This window comes from Myotis yumanensis, unplaced genomic scaffold, assembly GCF_028538775.1.
Source record: "Myotis yumanensis isolate MYYU_CA2020_CCGP unplaced genomic scaffold, mMyoYum1.0.hap1 SCAF_17, whole genome shotgun sequence".
Lineage (NCBI taxonomy): Eukaryota > Metazoa > Chordata > Mammalia > Chiroptera > Vespertilionidae > Myotis > Myotis yumanensis.
Genome location: NW_027223768.1, coordinates 23,682,492 through 23,706,594, shown reverse-complemented (window position 1 = coordinate 23,706,594; position 24,103 = coordinate 23,682,492). Strand labels below are relative to the sequence as shown.

General features: G+C 46.9%; 1 long non-coding RNA gene and 1 pseudogene across 3 annotated transcripts in view; one reads left to right on the top strand and one right to left on the bottom strand.

Annotated features, from left to right (window-relative positions):
• Positions 1–24,103, top strand: part of LOC138996293 (uncharacterized) — a 268,742-nt gene that overhangs the window by 203,722 nt on the left and 40,917 nt on the right. The gene's annotated exons all lie outside the window — the stretch shown is intronic.
• On the bottom strand, positions 11,348–11,492 carry LOC138996498 (small nucleolar RNA SNORA48; annotated as a pseudogene).

Here is a 24,103-nt window from a genome sequence, read left to right as displayed (position 1 = left end):
TCTTCTTGATTTTCCCCGCCAGACTCAGCGGACTAGATTCTCATCCGTAATTCTCTAAGCTGGGATTGGGGTGCGGGGGTGAGGGGGTGGTGGGGGAGCAGGCATCAGGGAAATAAATGGCTGGGATTTCTTGTGTGATGCCCTGGCTTGCAACAAGGGCTGAGTCCTTTGCCCCCAGAAATCTGCCTCCTACCTCTTCCCCTGCCTCCAGGGCTCATCCCCCAGACCAGTCAATGATTGTCAAATACATGTAAAAACTGGGAGGAGTCTCCAAGATCCATTTTCCCAACTTTCAATGAGTTTCATTCATTTATGCAGCAAAATTACTGAAAATGGTATTATGCGAAAAAAGAAAATGCTATTATGCGCCATACTGATAAATGAATCTGCCATGAATCCTGCTCATGGTAGTTTTAATCTATGAAAGGAATTAGGACATGCACATCCTGAAATATAATAAGAAGTGGAGAATGATTAAAGTTCCTTGAGAGTGTGGGGGTGAGTTAGGAAGGCTGTGATGATCGGAAGAAGCAGAGATTACATCAAATCGGGGAGTCAGAGAAGGCTTCCTGGAGGAGGTGGCGTTTGGTGCATTTGGACTTGCGAGCGTGGCTCCAGGCAGAGAGGTTGGACCACTTCTCAGAGCTCAGAGAGCAAGTAAGTGGCAGAGTAGGACCAGTGGGACAGCCCACTTCTCTTGAAATCTGCTCCAGTGATGTTTACCCATGAGATGGTGGGTTTTCCTCCATCCGGCAATGCAACAAAACTTCTAGAGTATTTATGACACCCGGTACCAGGCTGGGTCTGATAATGTATCTCTCCTCAAAGAACTAACAGTAGCCGCACTGAGCCCAGCCAAAGCGCCCCGTCTTTTCTTTACTAGTAATGGCACCTTCTCCGCAGCCTCACGAGCAAGACCTTCGGAGTCATTCTAGCCTCCCCGTCTCCTCCTCACTCCCCACATCTAATTGATCACCAATTCTTGTTGGTTCTGCCTCATTAAGACTTCAATCAATACGTATGTATTGGACATCTCTGTTAGGCTCTGGGAAACAAAGATGAATAAGGCACAGTCTCAAGAAACCCATGATTAATGATGGAAGCCGACTTGTAAATGAAAACGATGGTGGAATGTGTACGTGAGCAATATGCTATGCCAGGAGAGCTGTGGGAGCACAAAAGAGGACAGGCACTCAGCCAGGGGGAAGTGGGGGTGCAGGACGGGCACCAGCACAGTTTTCTAGTTCGTGCCTCCTCTCCATCCCCAATGCCACAGGTCCCACCAGGCTCTAAGCAGTGACAGCTGGACAATGGCAACTTCCCTAAATGGTCTCCTTGTCTCCAAGCCTCTACCCATGTATTTTCCATTCTGTTGCTGGATCTTAAAAAATGCAAGTCCATTTATGTACACACGTCACCTTCCTTAAAGCTCATCATTGGCTTCCTAGGGTTTAAAATAAAACTCGAACTCCAGGTCCAACATACAAGGCTGGTAACAACACAGCCCCTGCTTACCTTTTCAACCCTTTAGTGGACCACCCCACCCCCCAAATCCCTGTTTACTCACTAGGAATTACCTCTGCACATGTTATTCTCTTGGTCTAGAAGCCTCCCCCTTGGTGTCTCCCGAAGGAATCACTACTTTTCTTCCCAGATTCTGTAAAAGCTGGGCCCTGCCCTGGGGTCCTTGGGCACAATCACTGGCTCCATCTTGGTCTTTCCTTGGTATTTGGAGCAGCCCTATTACTCTCATCTCTGTTTTCTGCTGCAATGGCCTGTTAGACACCTTGCCCATCACCAGGCAGAAAGCGTCCTGCAGACACGGCAGTGTCCTCCACATCATCGGACCTGTGCTGCCCAGACGGTGTCTGACACATCATAGGCACTTGATAAATGTTTGTCACACAAATATAAGTGAGTAACCTGAAAACAGGTACATTCTCAGAAACCCCCTGGAGAAGGAAATTCTGTTGAAAGTACTAAGCATCTGAATGTATGTCAAGGTGACTGGGTGTTGACATTATCCTTTAATTTTTAAAGATGTTTCCTTCATCTACAATTAAGAGCAACTAACTTGAGATGCCCTGACAGCTCAAGCCAGGAGGTGGAAATGTTCAGGCCTCAGAACATCCCCAGAGATACGGTCTGTCGTGTCCTCTCTTCTCATTCTGGCATTTGCAGAAATAGCTTTGTGATTTGGGTAGTTTAATATCTGGAGCCTTGGTTTCCTTATCTAGGTAATAATAATAATAATAATAATAATAATAATAGTAGTAGTAGTAATGAGTTGAATAATGGCCCCTGAAATATAGGTCCACTTGGAACTTCAGAATGTGTCTTTATTTGGATTGGGGTTTGCATATGTAATGAAGGGTTTCAAGGTCATCCTGGAGTAGTATGGGTCGTAAGCTAATGGTGGTTGTGTAAGTGAGGGAAAAGGAGACAGACACAGAGGAGAAATCCAGGGAGAGAGGCCATGTGGACACAGAGGCAGAGATTGGAGTGATATGCATACCAGCCTAGGAATGCCAGGTGTTGCCAGCAGCCCTGGGAGCTGGGCGAAAATGCAAATCCATTTACAGGCACACATCACCCTCCTCAAAGCTCCTCCGCGGTTTCCTGTGGTTTAGAACTCCAGCATGGCTCCTGCTTTAGGAGCATCCGGAAGGGATTCCCCCTCAGTCTCTGAAGGAAGCAACCCTGCCAGCAGCTTGATCTCAGACTTCTGGCCTCCAGACTGTGAGAGAATACATTTCTGTTGTTGTTAGACACACAGCTTGTGGTAATTCACTATGGCAGCCATAGGGAACAAATGACAGCTTACCTGGCCCACTGGGGTTTGGAGAAGATCAGATGAGACTGTCCGTGGAGGTGCTCTATGAACCTCTGTAAAACACAGGGCCACAGAGCTGGGGGTGGAGGGCGGAGCTCCTTTGAATCGAAGGGGAACCCGGCCTCAGTCCCAGGGGACCCCTCCTCTGCAGACTCCACAGGAAGCATACCCAGCTGGGCCTCTGCTTTACCGGCCCCAGCCCATGGGTGCCACAGAGACAGGTCTGCAAACTCGAATCCATCAGGTTACTTGCTGAGGGTGTTTCTTACATAGTCAATTTCTGGCTGTTGAGTCTTAGTTAAATTTATTTCATTTAGACCATTTATTTTCCTGGTTGCTCAGCTGTGCCCCTGTGAGCACCTTGGCCCGAGATGGTCAGGGACCTGGCTGCCTCCATCCGCCCGGGCTGATGGAGGTTTTGTTGTTGTGGAGAGCATGCCAGACTCCTCTGCAAAGCAGCACGGTTATGATGCGGCCTCCCCGTACCCGCAGACGCCTGCCTCAGCGCCGGTCTGGGTCTGGCCTTGAGAATAAGACAGGGGAGAATCATTCCCAAAGCAACCACTGCCAGTGTCATCCTGGCAAGATGAGGGCCACCACCCAGCCCCAGAAGGGCTGGGAGAGGCCTCTGTCCATTCATTCTCTGAAGGGGAGACAGGGCCTGTCTCTGGAGCACACCAGAGGGCGGATTCACTTGGACAAGGGAGACAGCCCCACTGGAGAGATTTCCTGAGTGGTACCTCTACCAGGGAGCTGATCAGTTCCCTAGAGAGCATCCTCTCCTCCCTCCCCACCAGGGTTTTATGGGAGCCTTGAGGGTTCTTGAGGTACACTGTCTTCTCTTCCCCGTGCTGATGGAAACAGGAGCAGCAGCAGGACTGAGCTGCTCGAGGTGAGTAGCTCTGTGGCTCCTTCTCTCCGTGATTGGAGGCCAAAGAGCTCAGCCAGGGTCTGGAGGGCTCACAAAGAACAGGCACCCTGGCAGGGTCAGATGCCTCACTTCCCTCCTGGCATCGCTCTCAAACCCCCTCAGAAGCCGAGACGTGTCTCAAGGCTGGAGGGTAGGTCTCCAGGTCCCGCCAGAGTGGCAACTGCGGTAAAAACATACCTCCTGGCATCTGCCAGAGCCTCCACCAGTCTTTTGTTTTGACAGGGTGAAGGGAGTAGCAGGATTCTTTCAGCCTGGACTGGTGAGTCCATCAAGGCAGCCTAAGGGAAAGGCAGGTTTAGTCACTAGACACAGAAAGCAGCAGCCACTGAGTGTCTCTGACCAAGCTCTTGTAGGACAAGCACTCTGTCATGAAACCCAGCCGGTTCTACATGAACCCAGCTTGAATTGTACACCTTCCACTGGGTATTCACTGGCCATTCTAATGGCCTATGGTCAAGTTGTTTAATAGTCCAGTTAGTTATAGGACAGTGTTTTTCAATGCTGGCTGAACAATAGAATCACAGAGATTTTGGGAAATAAACTAGAGGCCCGGTGCACGAATTTGTGCACTGGTGGGGTCCAGCTGCCTGGCCTATTGAGGGCAGGCCTGGCTGGGGCAAGGGGCTGCAGGCAGTTTGCCAGCCAGCCCCACCCCCAATCAGGGTCAGGGCGACTGCTAGGGGGTGGGGCCAGCTGGGGCAAGGGGCTGTGGGCCTTCTGGTTATTCTGCCGTTTGGCCTATTTGCATATTACCCTTTTATTATATAGGATTATTATATAGGACTAGAGGCAAGAAATTCATGCAAGAGTAGGGCTTCCTTCCCCCGGCTGTCAGCACCGGCTTCGCTCTGGCACCCAGGACCCGGGATTCCCTCACAGCCCCGGCTTTGTCCAGAAGGTTGCCCAGGAGGACATCTGATCTAATTAACATATTACGCTCTTATTATTATAGATTGCTATCCAGGCCACACCTTCCAAGATTCTGATGTAATTGGTCTGCAGCAGGGCCCAAAGCTCCCCTGGTGCTTCTACTTCGCAGCTGGGGCTGAGCACTGCTGGTACCCAGCATACCTGGCCTTAGCCTCTGCCTGTGACTATTAAGGGACTGGCGTGCACTGGCTGCTGTTGGGTTTGATTGCTTTCCCAGCACTTGACCCACACTTGGTTTAACCACCTGGCCCTTCATCCGTGACCTAGGGATCCATAACCCCATTTTCAGCAGTTCAGAGAGACGTACAAATCCTTCTTAGAAAGAGAGTCATGTTTGATCCAGGGAAGCCAGCCTCACATACAGCGCTGTGTGAGTTCCAAATCTGCCGAATTTGCATATTTTAAATTTTAGATGCAAATGGAGTGTGTTCCCAGAATGAGTCAGAACACCTCAGTGTGTTAAAAGCCACGGAGGCCAAACCCTGCATGAGGTGGCAGAGCCCACTCCTGAGCTCCCTTCTGTAGAGTAACCACATTTCCTAGTTCCTGTATTTTATGTTTTGACATCTTGGGGCCTTACTGACTCTGGAGGGACTACCCTCCCCAGGATTAGCCAATTCCTAGAGACAGCCAAGGACTGGCCTACAAGCAGGGATTGCATATGCCAATCAGCCCATCTGAGCCCACCCTCCAACCACCTCCTCTGTCTGGCTCTCACACGCAGGGCCAGGATTCTGCTATCCTCATTACCCCAGGGTGAGGAACCAGACAACGAGGGACAGACTGTGCCCCAGAGCCTGCCAAACTTATTCAAACTGGGCAATACTAAGCCTGTTTTCCCCATGGAAACCTTGCTCATGTGTTACTGATTCCTCTGCCTCCTGACTGACCCTGGTGCTTCCCCATATACCCGCTACCCCCTTCCCCACTTCCCCCCATCCCCATGGCATGGTTTGCCTTCACCTTTGGGAGCTGTGAGTATAGCCAACTGTCTTTGCAATGGCAGTCATCTCCTGGTCTGTGGGCCGAACACACCTGAATAATAATAAAACCTATCTTTAACAATACAGTGGGGCCTTGACTTACAAGTTTAATTTGTTCCGTGACGGAGCTCGTAACTCAAATAACTCGTATGTCAAATCAAAAAGTGAACGAGTGAGACGTGATGCTGGGCTGATGTTGTGGCGTTCACTGTGACATTCGCTGCGCCAACTAGCGGTGGGGTATCTGAAGCTGGCTCGTAACCCGAATTTTAGATCGCAACTCAAAGCAAAAAATCAGCCGAGAGACGGCTCGTATCTCGAAAAACTCGTTATTCGGGACACTCGTAAGTCAAGGCCCCACTGTACCTTCCTGGGTCTGGAGAAAGGAGAAAACCAGGAATCAAGCCAAGGACAGCTAGGCAGGAATTGACATCCTTGTCTTGGAGTGGGTATGTGTATGTCTGGGAAGGATCCCACCAGTCCGACTTCGATCTGTGAGAGTTGACCTAGCAGAAGGCTGTCTCTCTTGTACAAGCGTTGCTTGCTTCCCTCTGGGTGGAAGTCAGTAAGCCAGTGGGCAATCCCATGGGTCAGGGGCCATCTGCTTGTACTGAAGGCAGAGCGGCCCGGGCAGGATGTCACATGAGTGCAAGGGCGTCTGGAGCAAATTGCTCTTTGCTGATTTCAGTGACCATTAAGGGAAACTGTGAAGGTATGAAAAAGGAGGACACTGTCCCAAGGACTGACATCCACACAGAGGGGTGTTTGTGGCAGGAGAGTGAGGTTACACTACTAGGAGTCTTCGCAGGCTCTCCTGAGGGGCAAGGGCAGGTAACGGGGGGCGTTGAGTGCTGATCAAATATAATGTCTTAGCATCTGAGACCTATATAACGTGGAAATGCTACTCTGTCCTTTGCTCATCTTCTCTCTGTGTTGCCACCTTTAGCTACTTGGTACCTGCAATGGTGGGAGTTTCACACACACAAGATTTGGAAATGAGGTTCTTTGTCCAAGTTTGGTGCATAGCTCTGATTCAAATGATGAGCCGAGAGGTTTCCCATCTTGATTTCTAGAGCTTCTCCTAACTTAACAAATCTCATTCTGGGTCTCAAACGGTGGGCCACCATAGCCTCCATACCAGGGTTCAGACCAGACCAACTTGTCTTTTCTGTGCCTCATTTTCATTGGCTATTCAGTGGGGAATATATTTAACTGCCTGCATATATTGTATATATGAACTACCTGCATATATGATTAAGAGTGATACTTGGTACTTAGTAAGCACTCAATAAATACTAGCTCTCATAATTTAACCACTAAGAAAACCACAGGGAGTTAAAGTAACATTTGATTTTGTAAGGAGTAAAGGATTCTTTTTAACAAAAAAATACATTTTTAAAAATTTATTTCAGAGAGGAAGGGAGAGAGAGAGAGGGGATAGAAACATCAATGATGAGTGATAATCATTGATCCCATTGATCGGCTGCCTCCTACACGCTCCCTACTGGGGATCAAGCCTCCTCTTCCCCCCCTGTATGCGCCCTGACTGGGAATTGAACCATGACCTCCTGGTTCATAGGTCAACGCTCAACCACTGAGCCATGCTGGCTGGGTGGAGTAAACTATTCTTGACCTTCCCATGAAGGTGAGAGTGGTCAGGGTTCTTGGTTTTCATTTTAGGAGTGCTTAGGGTCTGCCCCACAAGTCCCAGGGGCTCAGGATTAAATCGTGGAGTAGAGTCAGATGGGACCATCGGAACTAATCTTGCCTCCTGGAGGCCTGGGACTCTGCTCTGACGGGAGCCATTCCTGTTCCTTCCGAGGCACCTGGGTTTGGGAGCTCGGGAGTCTCCACAGCTGGTGGAACAGAGACAGACTCCCCCATCAGACAGAACCAGGCTCGGCATCTATTCTGAGGTGGAATAGCAGCTCAGGACTCTGTGGAAAGTGCTTTTCCTCCCTTGGCCTGGACAATCCTTTGCCTTTCATGCCAAGTTCACCACTCCTTTTACCAGCCCATCTTCTTTTATAACATAGCGCTGCCACTCAGGTGAGTGAACAGTTGAACTAAGTGTGTCACGGAGCTCTGTCTGGTAGTTTTGCTGCGGACATCTCCGTCTCCATGAATCGGGCTGCTTTGATCACAAGCTCCTCAAACTTGGGAACTAGGCCGTCTATCTGTGTATCGCCGGCGACTGTCAGAGCGCTGGCACATAGGAGCTGCTCAGTAAACATTAGGGTCCGTGAAGGAGTTAAGGTGCTCTGAGCATCAGTTCTAAGGTGGGGGAAGGAATGCCTACATTGCAGCAGCATTGTTGTTTGGATGAGGCAAGTGGCTGCCTGTAACTTGTGCAGATAATCAGAGCTCGGATTCCTCCCAGGGCTCCTTGCCTGGCATGTGTAGGCCTTCAACCAGTGCTTAGCCCCTGTATCCCCTCAGGACTCCCTCATGGGCGTGACTTCCCCACAATAGCCTCCAAGTCTTCCTTCCAGGGCACCTTGGGAGGCCTGCAGCCCAGGGATCCCACCTGGGCATCTTCCCGTTAGTCCTCCGCGTCTGCCGAGACTCCCTTCTCTCACCCAGAGCACCTTTCCTAGCCTCTTTCCCTAGAAATGCCTGGAAATTCCTGTCTTGTGGTTTCTCAGCATAGATTCTCTCAGGGCCTGCAAAACTGGTTCTTCCAAAAAGCAGGGTCCCCAAATTCAGTTAAGTATTGGGGGAAATCCTCAGAGGTCAGGAGGAAATTTACCAGAAATAGCATGACCCTGGGGAGCACCGTTTGGGCTCCAAAACTATTTTGGGACAGAAACAACAAAAAGTTGTTTGCTTCCACTAGAGCTATTTAGTCTGTCAGAAACATGGGTCTTACTCCTTCTTCCCTGCACCCCCCACTCACCCTCTTTCGACCAGATAACTTCCCTGACACATAACTTCCAGGAAGACAGAGGTGATGTAAACCCTGGCTGTGGGGTCTCCACCCCAGGGAGGAAAATAGGCTCCTGTAACAGGCGGTGGTCTGCAAACACAGGCACAGCTGTGCCCCTGGGCATTTCTACACAATCAAGCACAGAGCAGATGACTCCGAGACAGTCGCTTTAAGGCCTGCCCCACAATCCTGTTAGCCCCTGCCACGCCGTGGCCTTTGGGGAAACCCCAGGTCTCAGTGGCCCTGCAGGGAGACCCCAGCTGGGGAGCCCGTCCCCTGCAGTTTTATGCAGGCTGCCCGCCCCAGGGTTTGCAGCCACACCCCACACAGGAAGCTGCACATACTGCAAGATGCTGCAGAGCTCTGCTGAGTGTGCACAGAGCTTGTGAGTTTGCCTCCCGGCTCCAGAAGAGGGTGAGGGATTGACTGTAACGCCGCCAGACAGCTGTCGCACCTGCAGAGCACCTGGGTGCACCCCAGGCGGGGGCCGTGGTCAGGGGGTCATGTCGTCAGGATTCGGATGGAAACACCTCCCCCTGAGCCCCGGGTGTGGGTGCAGCACATGCGCTTGAGTCCTTGCCGCATTGTCCAGCGTTTGTGCAGTAACACGTGTGCTGACACCGTTAACTTCCTTGGTTCAACGAGGGCGCCCAGCTGCAGAGCATCTGTTCTGCTCCCCCAAGAGACCAGTCTGCCACCCTCCCAGCACGGCGAGCAGTGCTGCGACGGGCTGTCGGGGGATCAGTGACAGTTGTCAATGCAGAATTTAAGTCAGTCTTGGCTGTATGCTCCCAGGAATGCCACAAGGGCCATATTTTGGACATAAGTGCTCTGAATCCAAACTACCTCTTAAATATGTGTCAAGAAGAAAGCAGAGGATCTAAAATAATAAAGCCAACTGGATGTGACAACGCTGGACAGAAACATTGTTTGAAATATTTTTTTCTCTTCTGGAAAGTGCTTAAATAGCTGTGTGTGTGTGTGTGTGTGTGTGTGTCCCCGTGTGTGTGTGTCCGTCTCCCACAGAATAAAAGCATCGCAATAATCCCCTTACCATAAGGTTTGCTAGCTATAGCCAACTCACTGGCTAATTTTAGTAAATCCTTTCCCTCCCTTATTCCCCCTTCGCCCCATTCTCTCCAGTTTCTTGCTTTAAGTTACAAATTTCTAAAGGCTCAAAAAATGTCTCCCATCAAAAGCAAGACCCATGAAATAACAATGAGTTGAACTTCACCAAAATAATAATAGTGTCTTCCAAAGAGCAGTTTTTAAGACAATGAAAAAGGCACACATTGGGAAAATATGTTTGCAAAGCACATATCTGGTAAAGAACATGCACTTAGAATATCTAAAGAATTCTCAGAACTCAGTAAGAAAATAACTAAATATTAAAAAGGGCAAAGCATTTGTGCAGACACTTCACCAAAAAAGATCTACAGATGGCACTCTTAAGCACATGAAAAGATGCTCAACATTATTAGTCATTAGGGAAACACAAATTAAAACCAAGTGAAATACCACTGTACACCTTGTAGAGTGGTTAGAATGAAAAAGACCGAGCATACCAAGTATTGGCAAGGATGTGGCCAAACTGGAACTCTCATACACTGCTGCTGGGAATGCAAAATGGTATAGTTATCACTTTGGAAAACAATAGAGCAGTTTCTGAAAAAGTTAAACATATACCTACCATCTGCTGCTGCTAGGTATTTTCCTGAAAAAATAAAAGCTTATGTCCATACGACTACCTGTTCACTGCCCATATCAGACTAATCTTCAGCCCCAAACTGGAAACAACTCAAATGTAACATCAACAGGTGAATGGACAAACAAATTGTGGTACGCCCATTCAATGAAATGCTGCTCAGCAATAAAGAGGAATGAACCACTATCATACATAGCGACATGGATGAATCTCAGAATGACTATAATGAGTGATAGAAGCCAGGAAAAAAGGAGTATATACTGTGTGATTCCATTTGTATAAAATTCTACAAAATGTGAACTAAGTGATAGAAGAATATCCGTGCTTTCTTGAAGATAAGGATGGGGAGAGGGGCGTCAGGAGGAAACTTTCGGGAGTGAAACATGTTTACTGTCTCGAGTGTAGGGTTGGCTTGATGCAGGGATAATGTTGAAAATGTTAAACCATCGCCCTGACCGGTTTGGCTCAGTGGATCAAGCATTGGCCTGCGGACTGAAAGGTCCCAGGTTCGATTCCAGTCAAGGGCATGTACCTTGGTTGCGGGCACATCCCCAGTGGGAGGTGTGCAGGAGGCAGCTGATTGATCTCTCATCGATGTTTCTAACTCTCTATCCTTCTCCCTTCCTCTCTATAAAAAAATCAATAAAATATATATTAAAAAAAAAAGAAAATGTTAAACCATCAAACCATGCCCTGTAGATGTGTACAGTTTATAGTGTGTTACTTACACCAGAATAAAACGGTTACAAATGCCTGGGAGTGGCGTCCCTGCGGATGCGTTTTCTGTGCACAGTGAGGAATGGGGATGGTCAGCATGTTAGCCCTGCACACAGGTCCTGGGGCCCTGGATTCAGGGAGCATCGTGTGAGGCATCTCCAGATCATCCTAAACCTGCAGTGTGGGGTGGGGGGGGATGGGGTGGAGAGGACATCTTTGGGATCATCTTTTGACAGCTCTGGTCACCTCGCCACACATGCAATCTAGTCTGATGCCCACTGTTCATGGTTCACAGCCAAGGAGAGTCCAGTTTTTTTTTTTTTTATGTGCCTCAGGCATGAAACAGCTCTGGCCACCAACACAGGCATCAAGCTAGGATGAACTAAGGACTGTACATCTGCTTTGCCCCTGACTGATCTAAGAGCAACACCACCAATCAGGTGTCTCCTTGCCCATTGCCAGGGGGTGAGAGTTCAGTTCTTAGAGGAGCTTATGCATCTGGTGGAAATGGCAACTGAGCCTCAGCCTATAGCAGTGATGGTGAACCTTCTGAGCACAGCGTGTCAGCATTTTGAAAAACCCTAACTTAACTCTGGTGCCGTGTCACATATAGAAATGTTTTGATATTTGCAACCATAGTAAAACAAAGATTTATATTTTTGATATTTATTTTGTATATTTAAATGCCATTTAACAAAGAAAAATCAACCAAAAAAATGAGTTCGCGTGTCACCTCTGACACGCGTGTCATAGGTTCGCCATCACTGGCCTATAGTGATTCCACATCCAAACGCTGTCGTAGGCGAAGATCTCCGTTCCGTTCTGTGATCTGATCTGGAATTATTTCATCGTTGACAAAATGGGTGGTAATACTTCTCCTACCTCTTGTGGAGGTACTACCAGCACCAAGTAGATAACTGGGGGGAAATGTTTGGTAACCACTCTGTCTGAATTGGATTTATGTCATTGTTGGATGCACACAGGAAGGGAAGGAGGTGAAGACCGTATGGGTAAGGGTTGGTGGGCTTGTCAGGTAGACCCTCCTCCTGGGTTAAGAAGGGAGCCCAGGAGGAGAAAGGGGCTCTAGAAAGGCACGTCAGCTGAGGAATTGACCAGCGAGGAGCAGAAACCCCGGGCCTAACTTAGCAATGTGGAACATCATCACTTGAGATCAAATCAGTGGTAGATATTTGTCATCTCTTGACTGTCCGGAAACTGTGACCTTTCTTTCTAAAAAGCACTTGCATTTCCTTTAGGGACACTAGTTCTCCAAATGGTAGATATTCCTGGTGGAGAGGATTCAAGTGACTTGGACCCAGTCCAAGGGGCTGAGATTGTTGATGATCATGTTTATCCATCAGCCTTGCCTTCTCAGGAGACCAGCATCACGCCTTCTTGCGGACCCCCTGCCCGCCCTCCCCCCCGCCCCCGGCCCTTCTCCTTGGAGCCATTTCTTCTCCAGGTGCTCGTGTGGTTATAGGAAGCTGCCCCGTGTTCACATCATCCCCTTCCGCGGTCTTGGTGACTGCTTTAGAAGTGGGTGCTGGCCCGAGCCAAGCCTGGCAGCGTCTTCCTCTGGGCCTCTGAACAGGGTCTTATCTGGAGGTAAAAGCTATGAACCATGAGGCTTGGGCACTGTCCTGTGGAGGAAGCTGAACTGCAGGAAGCAAGAACAGAGGGAGAGAGGGAGAGAGCCCTGATGGCATTCCAGCCCTTCCCGCCTGATGCATCCCTACCCTACTATGGTTTGGTTCTTCAGTTCTTTTCTTGCCTATGTGATTCATTTTAGAAACAACAACAAACAACTCAGCTTTTTGCCTAGCCAGTTTGAATTTGATTTATGTCAATTGCAACAAAATTTTGTACTTAATTAAAAAAAAAAGGAAAAGAAAGAGAATATGAATTTTGAAGAAATTTAGTTTCAGTAGCTATTTATTGAGCACCTACTACCCGGCTACTGCTGACTATGTATCTAGTGAAATCTTCTTTGAGTGATGGAATTATTTCTCTCATTTAATAAAGGTTGAAACTGGAACTGAGAAAGCTGAATAGAGCCAGTAATAGGGACTAGAGCCCATAATCATATGCAGGACTCAGACCAAGTCTGTCAGTTCCCAAGACGCCCACACTCTTCCCACTATACTTGCACCCTCCTGGGGACAGAGCCCTTCCCGAATCTCATCCACTCTGGTATTTTCAGCACCTTGAAAATGGCATGTCACCTAATGGCCATCTTATACATGTCTGTTCAGTGAGTGAAGTGTTGAATTTAATTAGAATAGTCCTGAATTCAGAGCGCTAGGACAGGACCAAGCAAGACTGGGCAGTCTCTGCAAATAAGATCTTTTACATAATTGATGTGTTACTCACAATGAGTCTAGAATTAGGTTTCCCTGAACCTAGTAATATTTTAAATACAGGGAAGAACTTGTTCCCTAAAGGAACTTATGATAAATCATTTTAAGCAATGATTATGCCCCTTTTAACATCACATAAATCTAGATTTTTTTTTTCCATAATAGGGTTATTGAAAGCAGGAGTTGTGGACCTGTAGCCTCTGGGCTGCACTTGGACTTCGGATGTGTTTTGTTTAGTTGGCATAGTGTGAAAAGTGGAAACGGTCGCCAATATTTACAAGCGGGAGTTTTTACAAAAACATCTGAAGTTTGGGTTTCTTTTTAAAAAACGGAATAATGTGCTAACACTGGGCCTGCGTGGCAGTGATCAGAGTGAGGCCACAGCCCCCACCTGATTCCCTCCCTCTGGGGACCTTCCTGTGCACGTTTGCCTTAGCAACCCCGGGTTGAAGATGTGCTAAATGGCTCTCGGTCAGATGGGGCATGGGAAGAAGGATTCTGCTCCACTTTCTCCCCAAAGAACTCCAGACTTGGAGGCTAGCAGAAATACTTTCACAAAGCATTTGTGTTCCCGACTACCTGGACATTCCTGTGTGGTGCGTGCCAGTCCGTTCCTTCTCGCACTGACGCACTCGGGAAGTAGTCAGCTTGGCGTTCTCATCGGCATATGTACCAGCAGCGGCTCATCCTGCAAACTCTTTCTTTAGTAACCTTCCCTAATGGCACTGAAGTGCAAGTCAGAATGAATGGGAAAAACCAAGAGTTTGGTGCCCTGGCAATTAGCAAGCTCGTCTGATGACCTGGCAGAGGAGAACAGGCTGATGTGGAAGAAAAAAATTCTTGTCACTCTTGCAGTGTCTGCACTGTCCTTTTTGTTTGGTTTTGGTTTCCTGTGATGTCACCCGGATGGAATCAGTGAAGTGGGTGAGACAAAGGAAGACCTATTTAAATCCCCCTACATCCCACTTAGGAATTACCTCCTCGGACTGTGTAATGTCCATGGGATATACAGTAAAACACGGATGCTAAGCCCATGGCGTTAGAATCAGAATAACCAAGTTCTGATACTCACTAGTAAAGTTGTTTAACTCTTCTAATATCTCAGATTTCTTAGAAGGATATCCAGAAGTTAAATGTGTAAGTTCTGATACCACATTGCCTGGATTTGCATCCTGGCTCTATTTCTTGCTGTCTGTGTGTCCTTCAGCCCTGGGTTCAGCTGTTTGGGTCTAGGTTCTGCTCTTTGGGGCTGGGCTCCCCTTTTTTGGGCTACGCTCCACCCTGTTGGACTGGCTTCAGGTGTTTTGGTCTAGCCTCCGCCCTTTGAAGAGACTGTCCTTTCCCCATTGTATATTCTTAGCTTCTTTGTTGCAGATTAATTGACCATATATGCATGGGTTTATTTCTGGGCTCTGTTCTCTTGTCATTGATATATGTGTCTGGTTTTTATGCTGATACTGTACTGTTTTAATTATATATATAGTATATAAAAGCCTAAGTGACTGTTACGGTCAACCGGTCGCTTTGACATGCACTGACCACCAGGGAGCAGATGCTCAACACAGAAGCTGTCCTCTGGTGGTCAGTGTGCTCCCACAGCAGGAGCACCACTCAGTCAGAAGCCGGGCTCGTGGCAGCACTACTGGTGGCAGTGGCAGGTGCAGTGGGGCCAGGATGAGTTGGAGTGGTGCAGTGCCAGGCCCTGCTCGGGCTCCTCCCTGGTCGCCTGCCACTTCTTGCACTGCTACATCCCCCCAGGGGGTCCCAGATTGCAAGAGGGTACAGACCAGGCTGAGGGACCTCACCGGTGCTCGAATCTGTGCACCAGGCCTCTAGCTATTGCTTTATAATACAGTTTGCTCTTCCTCAAGACTGCTTTGGATATTCAAGGTTTTTTGTGGTTCCATAAAAACTTTAGGATTGCTTGTTCTATTTCTGTGAAAAGATGCCATTGAAATTTTGTTTGGGGGCACATTGAATCTGTAGATTGCTTTGGGTAGTGCAAACATTTTCACAATATTAATTCTTCCAATCCATGAGCATGTCTTTTCATTTGTTTGTGTCTTCTTCAATTTCTCGCATTAGTGCCTAATAGTTTTCAGTGTAGTTCCATCGTTCTAGTCACTTTCTCGTGTCCAGAGTGATCACAATGCCCCAAGTATGCTATAATTGGTGTGCATATAGGAAAGCCACCACCTCCATCTTTCACATGTGGTAACTCATGTCAGTGCTGTCCAAGTTGAATCAGTTCTTTGGCTGTCACAACTCAGAGTATTGATTCATCCTCAGCCTCTTGTCACATGATTCCTAGTCTCTCTCACATGTGCTATGTCAGCACCTCCTTCTCTACCTTTGCTTGTACAGATGCTTTTTTTGAATGAGAGCCAACTCTGGCACTCAGGTGTTCTTAGGTGTGGACCTTTTTATCTTGTTCGTTCACTCAGCATTTTTTATGTTCTTATGTTATCCTGCACCCATTTTTTTGGGAATATGAATTAATGAATATGGTGGACATAGTCCTTGGCCTCATGAATCTTTCAGTCCTATGAGGAACAGGAACAATCCATCTAATGAGTACAGTTCCGTAAGAGTTCTAACAGGAAATACAGAATTCTGTGGTAGAGTCTCTAGCCTTTGGGGAATCCAGACAGACATTTTGGAGGAAATTACATGTTATAAATGATATGTAATATATTACAAACTACATGTTAGCTCAGTAGTGACACGGATGTAGGGGTTGGCCAAGCAGAAAGGGAGGAATAATGATATGCTAAATAAAACAGCCTGAGCAAAGAAGAGAGAAGCTCTTCTCAGCTCGGGTTAGGAAGGTGGGATCAGGAAGTAGCAGGGGAGAACAAGGCAGGAGAGGTCAGCCACCTTCAAACTTTATTCTAAACGAAAGAGGGAGTCATTGCATGATATAAAGAGATGAATGGCATCAGACCTTTACTCTCGAAAGATCATTCTGGCTTCAAAGTGAGGAATGGACTGAAGAGAGAGACACTGTTGAAGGCAGGGAGACCAGCTAGTCGATGGCAGTGTTCTAGGTGGGAGGTGGCAGTGGTCTGAAACATGGTAGCAAAACTGGTGATGGAGAAAAGTGAGTAGGTGAAGTCAACATTGAAAGGGAGAAAGGACAGGGACCTGCTGAAAGATTAGCCCTAGGGGGCAAACGAGGAGGTGGTAAAAATGATACCTGGGGTTTTCTGCTTGAGCACTGGGATGAACACCTGGCCCATCCACTGAGAGAGAATCTAGGTAGAGGAGCGAGTGTTTTCTCGTTTTTGCTGTTTGATTCCTTGGGCACAGAGTGGGCAATAAGTTCTGTTTTGCACGTGCTGAGATGTCAAGTGTGCAGTAGACTATGTGAATGTCAGTCTGAATGGATTTAGAGATTTGGGATTCATCCGCCTAGTGATGGGACATGAACATAAGGGAGGGGTTGAGAGGTTCATGGGTAGGGAGAGACCAGAATGTAAGAAAGCCAAGCATTTTAATTTTGGAAGAGGCAGAGGATTCCACAGAGGAAGAAGAAAGGAAACTTCTAGAGTCACAGAAGGAAAACTAGCAAGGCCCCCTCAAGGAGGAGGAAGCTGCCAACTGTACCAAATACTGCGGAGAGGTCACCCAGCGTATTTCTTTCATTACAATTCTGTTGTCCAAACTTCAAGTATGTCATTCTCTTCATTCATTCCTTTAAAAAAAATGCTTATTGAGCCCTTACTATATGCCAGATACACTACACTTCTAGGTTCTGGAGCTACAGTAGGTAATAAAACAGAGACTGTGTGTAAGGCAGATTAAAATGTTCAGCCAGACTGAGAAGAAGACAGGGTCCTGTCCTATTTTCTGCAATTTGGAAATCAACATCCTTGGGTTTCAGCTAACTTTGATCGCCCGAATAACATCTAATTTATATTTTGTTTTCTTCCCCAAAATATGATGAGAGACCTTGTCAGATGGCATGTCAAATGCCATAGTGATATCCAGGTATAGTGTGCTTCAAGCATTTTCCCAATCTCCTGGGGCGGCAGTGTCTGTGATTAATTGCTTCTATTTCCTGGGAGATGAAATTGTCAGAAAATCAAGTTTTGAAACTTGTCAGACACTTGGGTGTAAGCCAACTAATTCAGTCCACAGGTTATTAAATATTATTGAATACCTGCTTCGTACAAGGCGCTGTTCTAGGTACTGGGATACCATGGCAGTCAAAACAGATGAGGTCCCCACCTGCTCACAGAAGGTGAGGTAGGGTAGAAATTATTACAGAGAAGGTTTCCTTGTGTGTCTGATAAGGGAGCATATACCCATATTATGCCTTTATAGGCTATTCCCTCTCCCCCACCACACACACAAAAACAGCCAGCTAGCAGCTTCACAATTCTGAATGTATTCCCATCTGTTGCACTGGGTATGCTGAGAGGATGGATGATGGCCAGATAAGTAAGCAACTGTTCTATAACAGATTCAAGTTGGGAGTTACAAGTGGGATCATATGAAACAGAGACTTTATGCTAAAAAAAAAAAAAAAAGTCAGCCTGGCTGGCATGGCTCAGTGGTTTAGCATTGATCTATGAACCAGGAAGTCACGGTTGCAGGCTCCATCCCCAGTGGGGAGCGTGCAGGAGGCAGCCAATCAATGATTCTCTCTCATCATTGATGTTTCTATCTCTCTCTTCCTCTCCTTTCCTCTCTGAAATCAACAAACATATTTTTTTAAAAGGGTCACAAGGTCAAAGAGCATTGCCAGTGGCTTCAGGCACAGGAGTGAAGTTGAACATCAGAGCTGCATTGGAGACAAGACATTTCAAGGCTGCCATTGTGAGTGGCTGTTAAGGGACCACACCTAAACTCTCTAGGAGAGAGTCATGATTTCTCTCCTCCCCCAACCTTTCCCATTGAAGTTGATGGTTCTTTCATTTATGTAGCATTTAAAAATATGCACACCCGGACCCCCATTCCAGAGATTCTCTTTTTCAACAAAACAGCTGATGTTTAATTGACACACAATGAGCTAAAACCAGCGATTTTCAACCTTTTTCATCTCACAGCACATGTAAACTAATCACCAAAATTCTGCAGTACACCAAAAAATATTTTTTTGCCCACCTGACAAAACATAGGTATAATTTTGATTCATCATACCAGACAGCTATTGTATTGGCTGTTGTCATTTTTTAATTTGACAAACTAAGGGAGAAGAGCTCAGTGCCCCTGATTAAATAGTCAGATACTGCATGTTTTACAAATCCTTGCAGCACACCAGTGTGCCCAGACATGCCGGTTAAAAATCACTGAGCTAAACCTACATAAAATGCACAATTTGGGAGTTTTGACATACAAATACGCCCATAAAACCATCAGCACAATCAAGAAAACGAACACATTCCTCACTCCCAAGAATTTCCTTCTGCCCTTTTGTGATTCTTCCCTTCCACACCTCCAGCCCCCACCCCCTGACAACTATGGACGTGCTTTCTGCCACAATATATAAAATTATCATTTCTTAAAATTTGGTGTAAATGAAATCAGTACGTACTCAGCAAACTGTTTATGAGTTCTAATCATGTCATTTGATCAATAATTCATTACTTCCTATTGCTGAGTAGTATTTCATTGTTGTGGCCGTATGGCAGTTTGTTGATAGGTATTTGGGTTGTTTCAAGTTTGGGACTATGATAGGTTAAACTGAAAATTCACATATAGTCATTGTACGGACGTGTGCTTGCCATTTCTCTTGTGTAAGTATCTAGAGTGGAATGGCTAGATCATACGGTAGTTATATTCTTAAGAAATGGCTAACCTGTTTTCCAAAGTGGTTGCACCATGTAGCATCCCACAGGCAGTTTATATGAGTCTGTTCCTTCACGTCCTTGCCAGTACTTACTACAGTCAATCTTTTTAAATTTTAAATAAATTTGTTTAGTCATTTAACACTTGGATTGCGGGAAACGAGTTAAGTCGGCTCGCGTGAATTGCGCGTACTCCGCGGGAGCCGTCTTAACTCGGTTCATAGATTTGCGGTGGAGTGCGGGAAACGTGTAAACTCGGGCCGATTGTAACTGCGTATTACCAAATATTTGTTTGTTTGCCGTTCACAAAGATACCTACCTGCGTATGCGAACCGTTTCATACCCATTGGGGTAATAGGTATCATAAAAATCCCTTGTAAGTAGAGAACACTTTATGGCGCTGGTCGAGTACAATACCGTTAGGGTACCAATGTATTGTTTTCTCATTTTATAACCGATATCCCTGGATATCTCACCATGCAAAGAGAATAGTTATTGAGAAATACTTCTTGTGTCCGGACTCTTTAGTTTTGAGTTTTGTGAATATTATTACGTGTTTAAATATTTAAATATATTGTGATAAAGACATTCATATAGAATTTTTTAACCAAATAAAATAAAATCGTTCCGCAAAGTGTTCGCATAATAATTATTTTTTTATATCAGATATCTATCGGAGTACCGCTATTTTCAGTTTGCGCGGGAAACCTAAATAATTGCCCGCGCCATCCTATATTTTGGCAGGGAAATTCACCCGACACCGTAGTGTTAAAAAGGCATGTAGCCCTTACCGGTTTGGCTCATGGATAGAGCATCTGCCTGCAGATTAAAGGATCCCAGGTTTGATTCCAGTGAAGGGCTCATGCTGGGGTTGCAGGCTCAATCCCCAGTAGAGGGCATGCAGGAGGCAGCCAATCAATGATTCTCTCCCATCATTGATGTTTCTCTCTCTCTTTCCCTTTACTTTCCTCTCTGAAATCAATAAAAAAATATATTTTTTGAAAAGGCATGTAATGGTATTTCATTGTGGATTTAATTTCCACTTCCCTAATGACTATGCGTCTTTTCATGTGCTTCTCTATATATCTTTCGTAAAATGTGCATATCTTTTGCCCATTTGTATTGGGTTATTTTTTTATTATTATTGAGTTGTGAGACTTTTTTATATATTTTAGATAAAAGTCTGTTTTCTCCCCATCTGTGGCCTGTTCATCCTCTTACCAGTATCTTTGAAAGAGAAGCTTAAATTTTTTTTTTTTTTGATGAATTCCACTCCTTTCCGATTCCCCACCTCCATTGCTGCTCTGGTGAACGGCAGGGTCGGGAAAGGGGACGGTGGGTCACAGGAGACAGGTTATCACTTCGCCCTTTCCTCCTGGTGCTGCTGTGCTAGGCAGTGATTTACAAAGACAAGTGCTTTCCCCCAGGGAAAAGAATGGTACTTGGCCACTGCTTGGGAAGATACACTTACAGACACTTCAGACCTGCACACTTTAAGCACTTAATCCCCAAGAAATAATGGTAGCTCACTCTGCTAAATCCATTACAAGCTGGCTAGATATACAGCGCTTTGTTATGTAGCGCTGTGTTATGTAGCCCAGAAACTTCTCAGGCTCCTGATTTCCTTTTTTTTCCTCTTTCCTTTCTTTCTCTTTTTCTTTTCTTCTCTCTCTTCCTCCCATCTACCTACCTACCATCCTTCACTAAAGACCACAAAAATGTACTCTCTGAGATCTGAAGGCTAGACATCTGAAATCGAGGCGTGTGCAGGGCCACCCTCCCTCTGAGGGCTCTACAGGAGAGCTGTCCCGGCTTGTCTAGATTCGGGTCGCTCCCATCCATCCTTGGCTTGTAGCTGCATCCATCATCACATGGCGTTCTTCCTGTGTGTCTTCTGTCTCTATATCCAAGTTCCCCTCTTCTTCATTTTTATTTTTTAATTCTGATAAAATATACCTAACGTAAAACTTATCATTTTAACCATTTTTAAGTGTACAGTTCAGGCATTAAGTACACTTACATACATCATTGCACAGCTATCACCACTTTGGCCTCCAGAACTTTTTTCATTTTCCCCAACTGAAACACTAAACCATGAAACACTAGCCATTCAACACTGACTCCCTCCCAGCCCTGGGCAGCCACCATTCTACTTTCTGTCTCTGTGAATTTGACCATCCTGGGTACCTCATATAAGTGGAGTCATACATATTTGCCTGTTGGTGACGGCCTTATTTCACTTACCATAACATCTTCAAGGTTCATCCATCTTATAGCATGTGTCAAAATTTCTTTCCTTTTTAAGGCTGAATAATATTGTATGGTGTTAGTTTTCTGGGCTGCCATAATAAAATGCCACAGATTAGATGGCACAAACAATGGACACTTTCTTGAAATTCTGGAAGTTAGATATCCAAGATCGAGGTGTCAGTGGGTTTGGGTTCTTCTTGAGGCCTCTCTCCCTGGCTTACAGACGGCTGCCTTCTCGCTGTGTCCTCACATGGTCACCTGCTAGTCTGTTTGTCAGTGTGCTAATCTCCTTTTATAAGGACACCAGACCTGTGGGATTAGGGCCTACCCATATGACCTCCTTTTTTTTTTTTTTAATATTTTAATAATTTTTATTTCTTAAAGTATTACAAAGAGTATTACATATGTCTCCTTTTTTCCCCCCCTTAACATTCCCCCGGCCCCTACCCCCCGCCCCCCCCCCCCCCCGCCCCATGTCTTGTGTCCATTGGTTAATCTTATATGCATGCATATAAGTCCTTCAGTTGGTCTCTTAATCCCCCCCGCCAACCCTCCCCAGGCTTCCCACTGTAGTTTAACATTCTGTTCAATGTTGCTCTGCTTCTGTATCTACCCCTGTTCATCAGTCCATACTGGTCCCCTTTATTTGTCCCAACCTCACTGGAGTAGTCTCAACCTCACCAGGGCCGTCTGAGCCTCACCAGGGCCGTTTCAACCTCACCGGGGCCGTCCCTCCCTCACGGGGGCTGTTTCAACCTCACCGGGGTCGTTCCTACCTCACGGGGGCCGTTTCAACCTAACCGGGGTCGTCCCTACCTCACAGGGGCCGTTTCAACCTCACCGGGGTCGTCCCTACCACACCGGGGCCATTTCAACCTGACCGGGGTTGTCCCTACCACACCGGGGCCGTTTCGACCTGACCGGGGCCGTCCCTACCACACCGGGGCCGTTTCAACCTGACCAGGGTTGTCCCTACCACACCGGGGCCGTTTCGACCTGACTGGGGTCGTCCCTACCTCACGGGGGCCGTTTCAACCTCACCGGGGTCGTCCCTACCTCACGGGGGCCGTTTCAACCTGACCGGGGTTGTCCCTACCACACCGGGGCCGTTTCGACGTGACCAGGGTCGTCCCTACCTCACAGGGGCCGTTTCAACCTCACCGGGGTCGTCCCTACCACACCGGGGCCGTTTCGACCTGACCGGGGTCGTCCCTACCTCACGGGGGCTGTTTCAACCTCACCGGGGTCGTCCCAACCACACCGGGGCCGTTTCGACCTGACTGGGGTCGTCCCTACCTCACGGGGGCCGTTTCAACCTCACCGGGGTCGTCCCTACCTCACGGGGGCCGTTTCAACCTCACCGGGGTTGTCCCTACCACACCGGGGCTGTTTCAACCTGACCGGGGTTGTCCCTACCACACCGGGGCCGTTTCGACCTGACTGGGGTCGTCCCTACCTCACGGGGGCCGTTTCAACCTCACCGGGGTCGTCCCTACCACACCGGGGCCGTTTCGACCTGACTGGGGTTGTCCCTACCTCACGGGGGCTGTTTCAACCTCACCGGGGTCATCCCTACCACACCGGGGCCGTTTCGACCTGACCAGGGTCGTCCCTACCTCACGGGGGCCGTTTCAACCTCACCGGGGTCGTCCCAACCACACCGGGGCCGTTTCGACCTGACCGGGGTCGCCATATGACCTCCTTAAAGGCCCTACATCCAGACTGCCACATGCTGAGGTCCCAGAGATGAGGACTTCAACACATGAATTTTCAGGAGACACAATTCAGCCCAAAGCACCCAAGGTATAGTTATCAAAGCCCAGAAATCAGCATTGATTCTATTCATTCTACAGATGTTCAGCTTTTGCCAGTTATCCCAGGCATGCCACTTCTCTGATTGAGGATTTGATCTAGGAACACATTGCGTTTAGTTGTCTCTTTAGTATCCTTTAGTCTGGAACAGTTCCTCCGTCTCTCTTTGTCTGTTGTGACCGAGACATTTAGGAGCATACTGTTCCGTTACTTCATACAACATCCCTCAATTTGTATAATGCTTCCTCATGATGAAATTCAGGTTATACTTTTTTTTTTCCAAGAATGAGTGTGGGGTGGGGAAAGCAATGGGGGGATAAGGACACATATGTAATACCTTAATCAATAAAGAAAAAAAACATGAATTAAAAAAGAATGCCACAGAAATGACATTGTGTGCTACTCTGTGCATCATATGCTGATTTGCCCCATACTGGCCAGGTTATCTCTGACCATGTCATAAAGGTGGTGTCTGCCAGGCTCCTCCATTGTATTGATTTTTCTTTGTAATGAATAAGTGTCTCATGGGATGATACTCTGAGACCATGGAGATATCTTGTTTCTCATACTTTCTCTACTCATTTTAGCTTCCATGGATGGCTCTTGCCTGAACAACTCTTACGGTGTGTTTGCTGAGTGGTGATTTTCCTCTCTTCTGTACTCCTTCTACACTTATTAATGGAAGTCGAATACAAGGAAGAGCTTTCCTTTCAATAGATTGGATAATCTATTCAAATTATTTATATCTGTGTGGACGCATGGATTTTATTTTATTCTCTAAGTTATAACTGTCCATTACTTATTTTGCTGCTCAAATGGAGCTGGATTTGGTCACGGGGAGCTTCCTCAGGTGGTTCCAGCATTGTT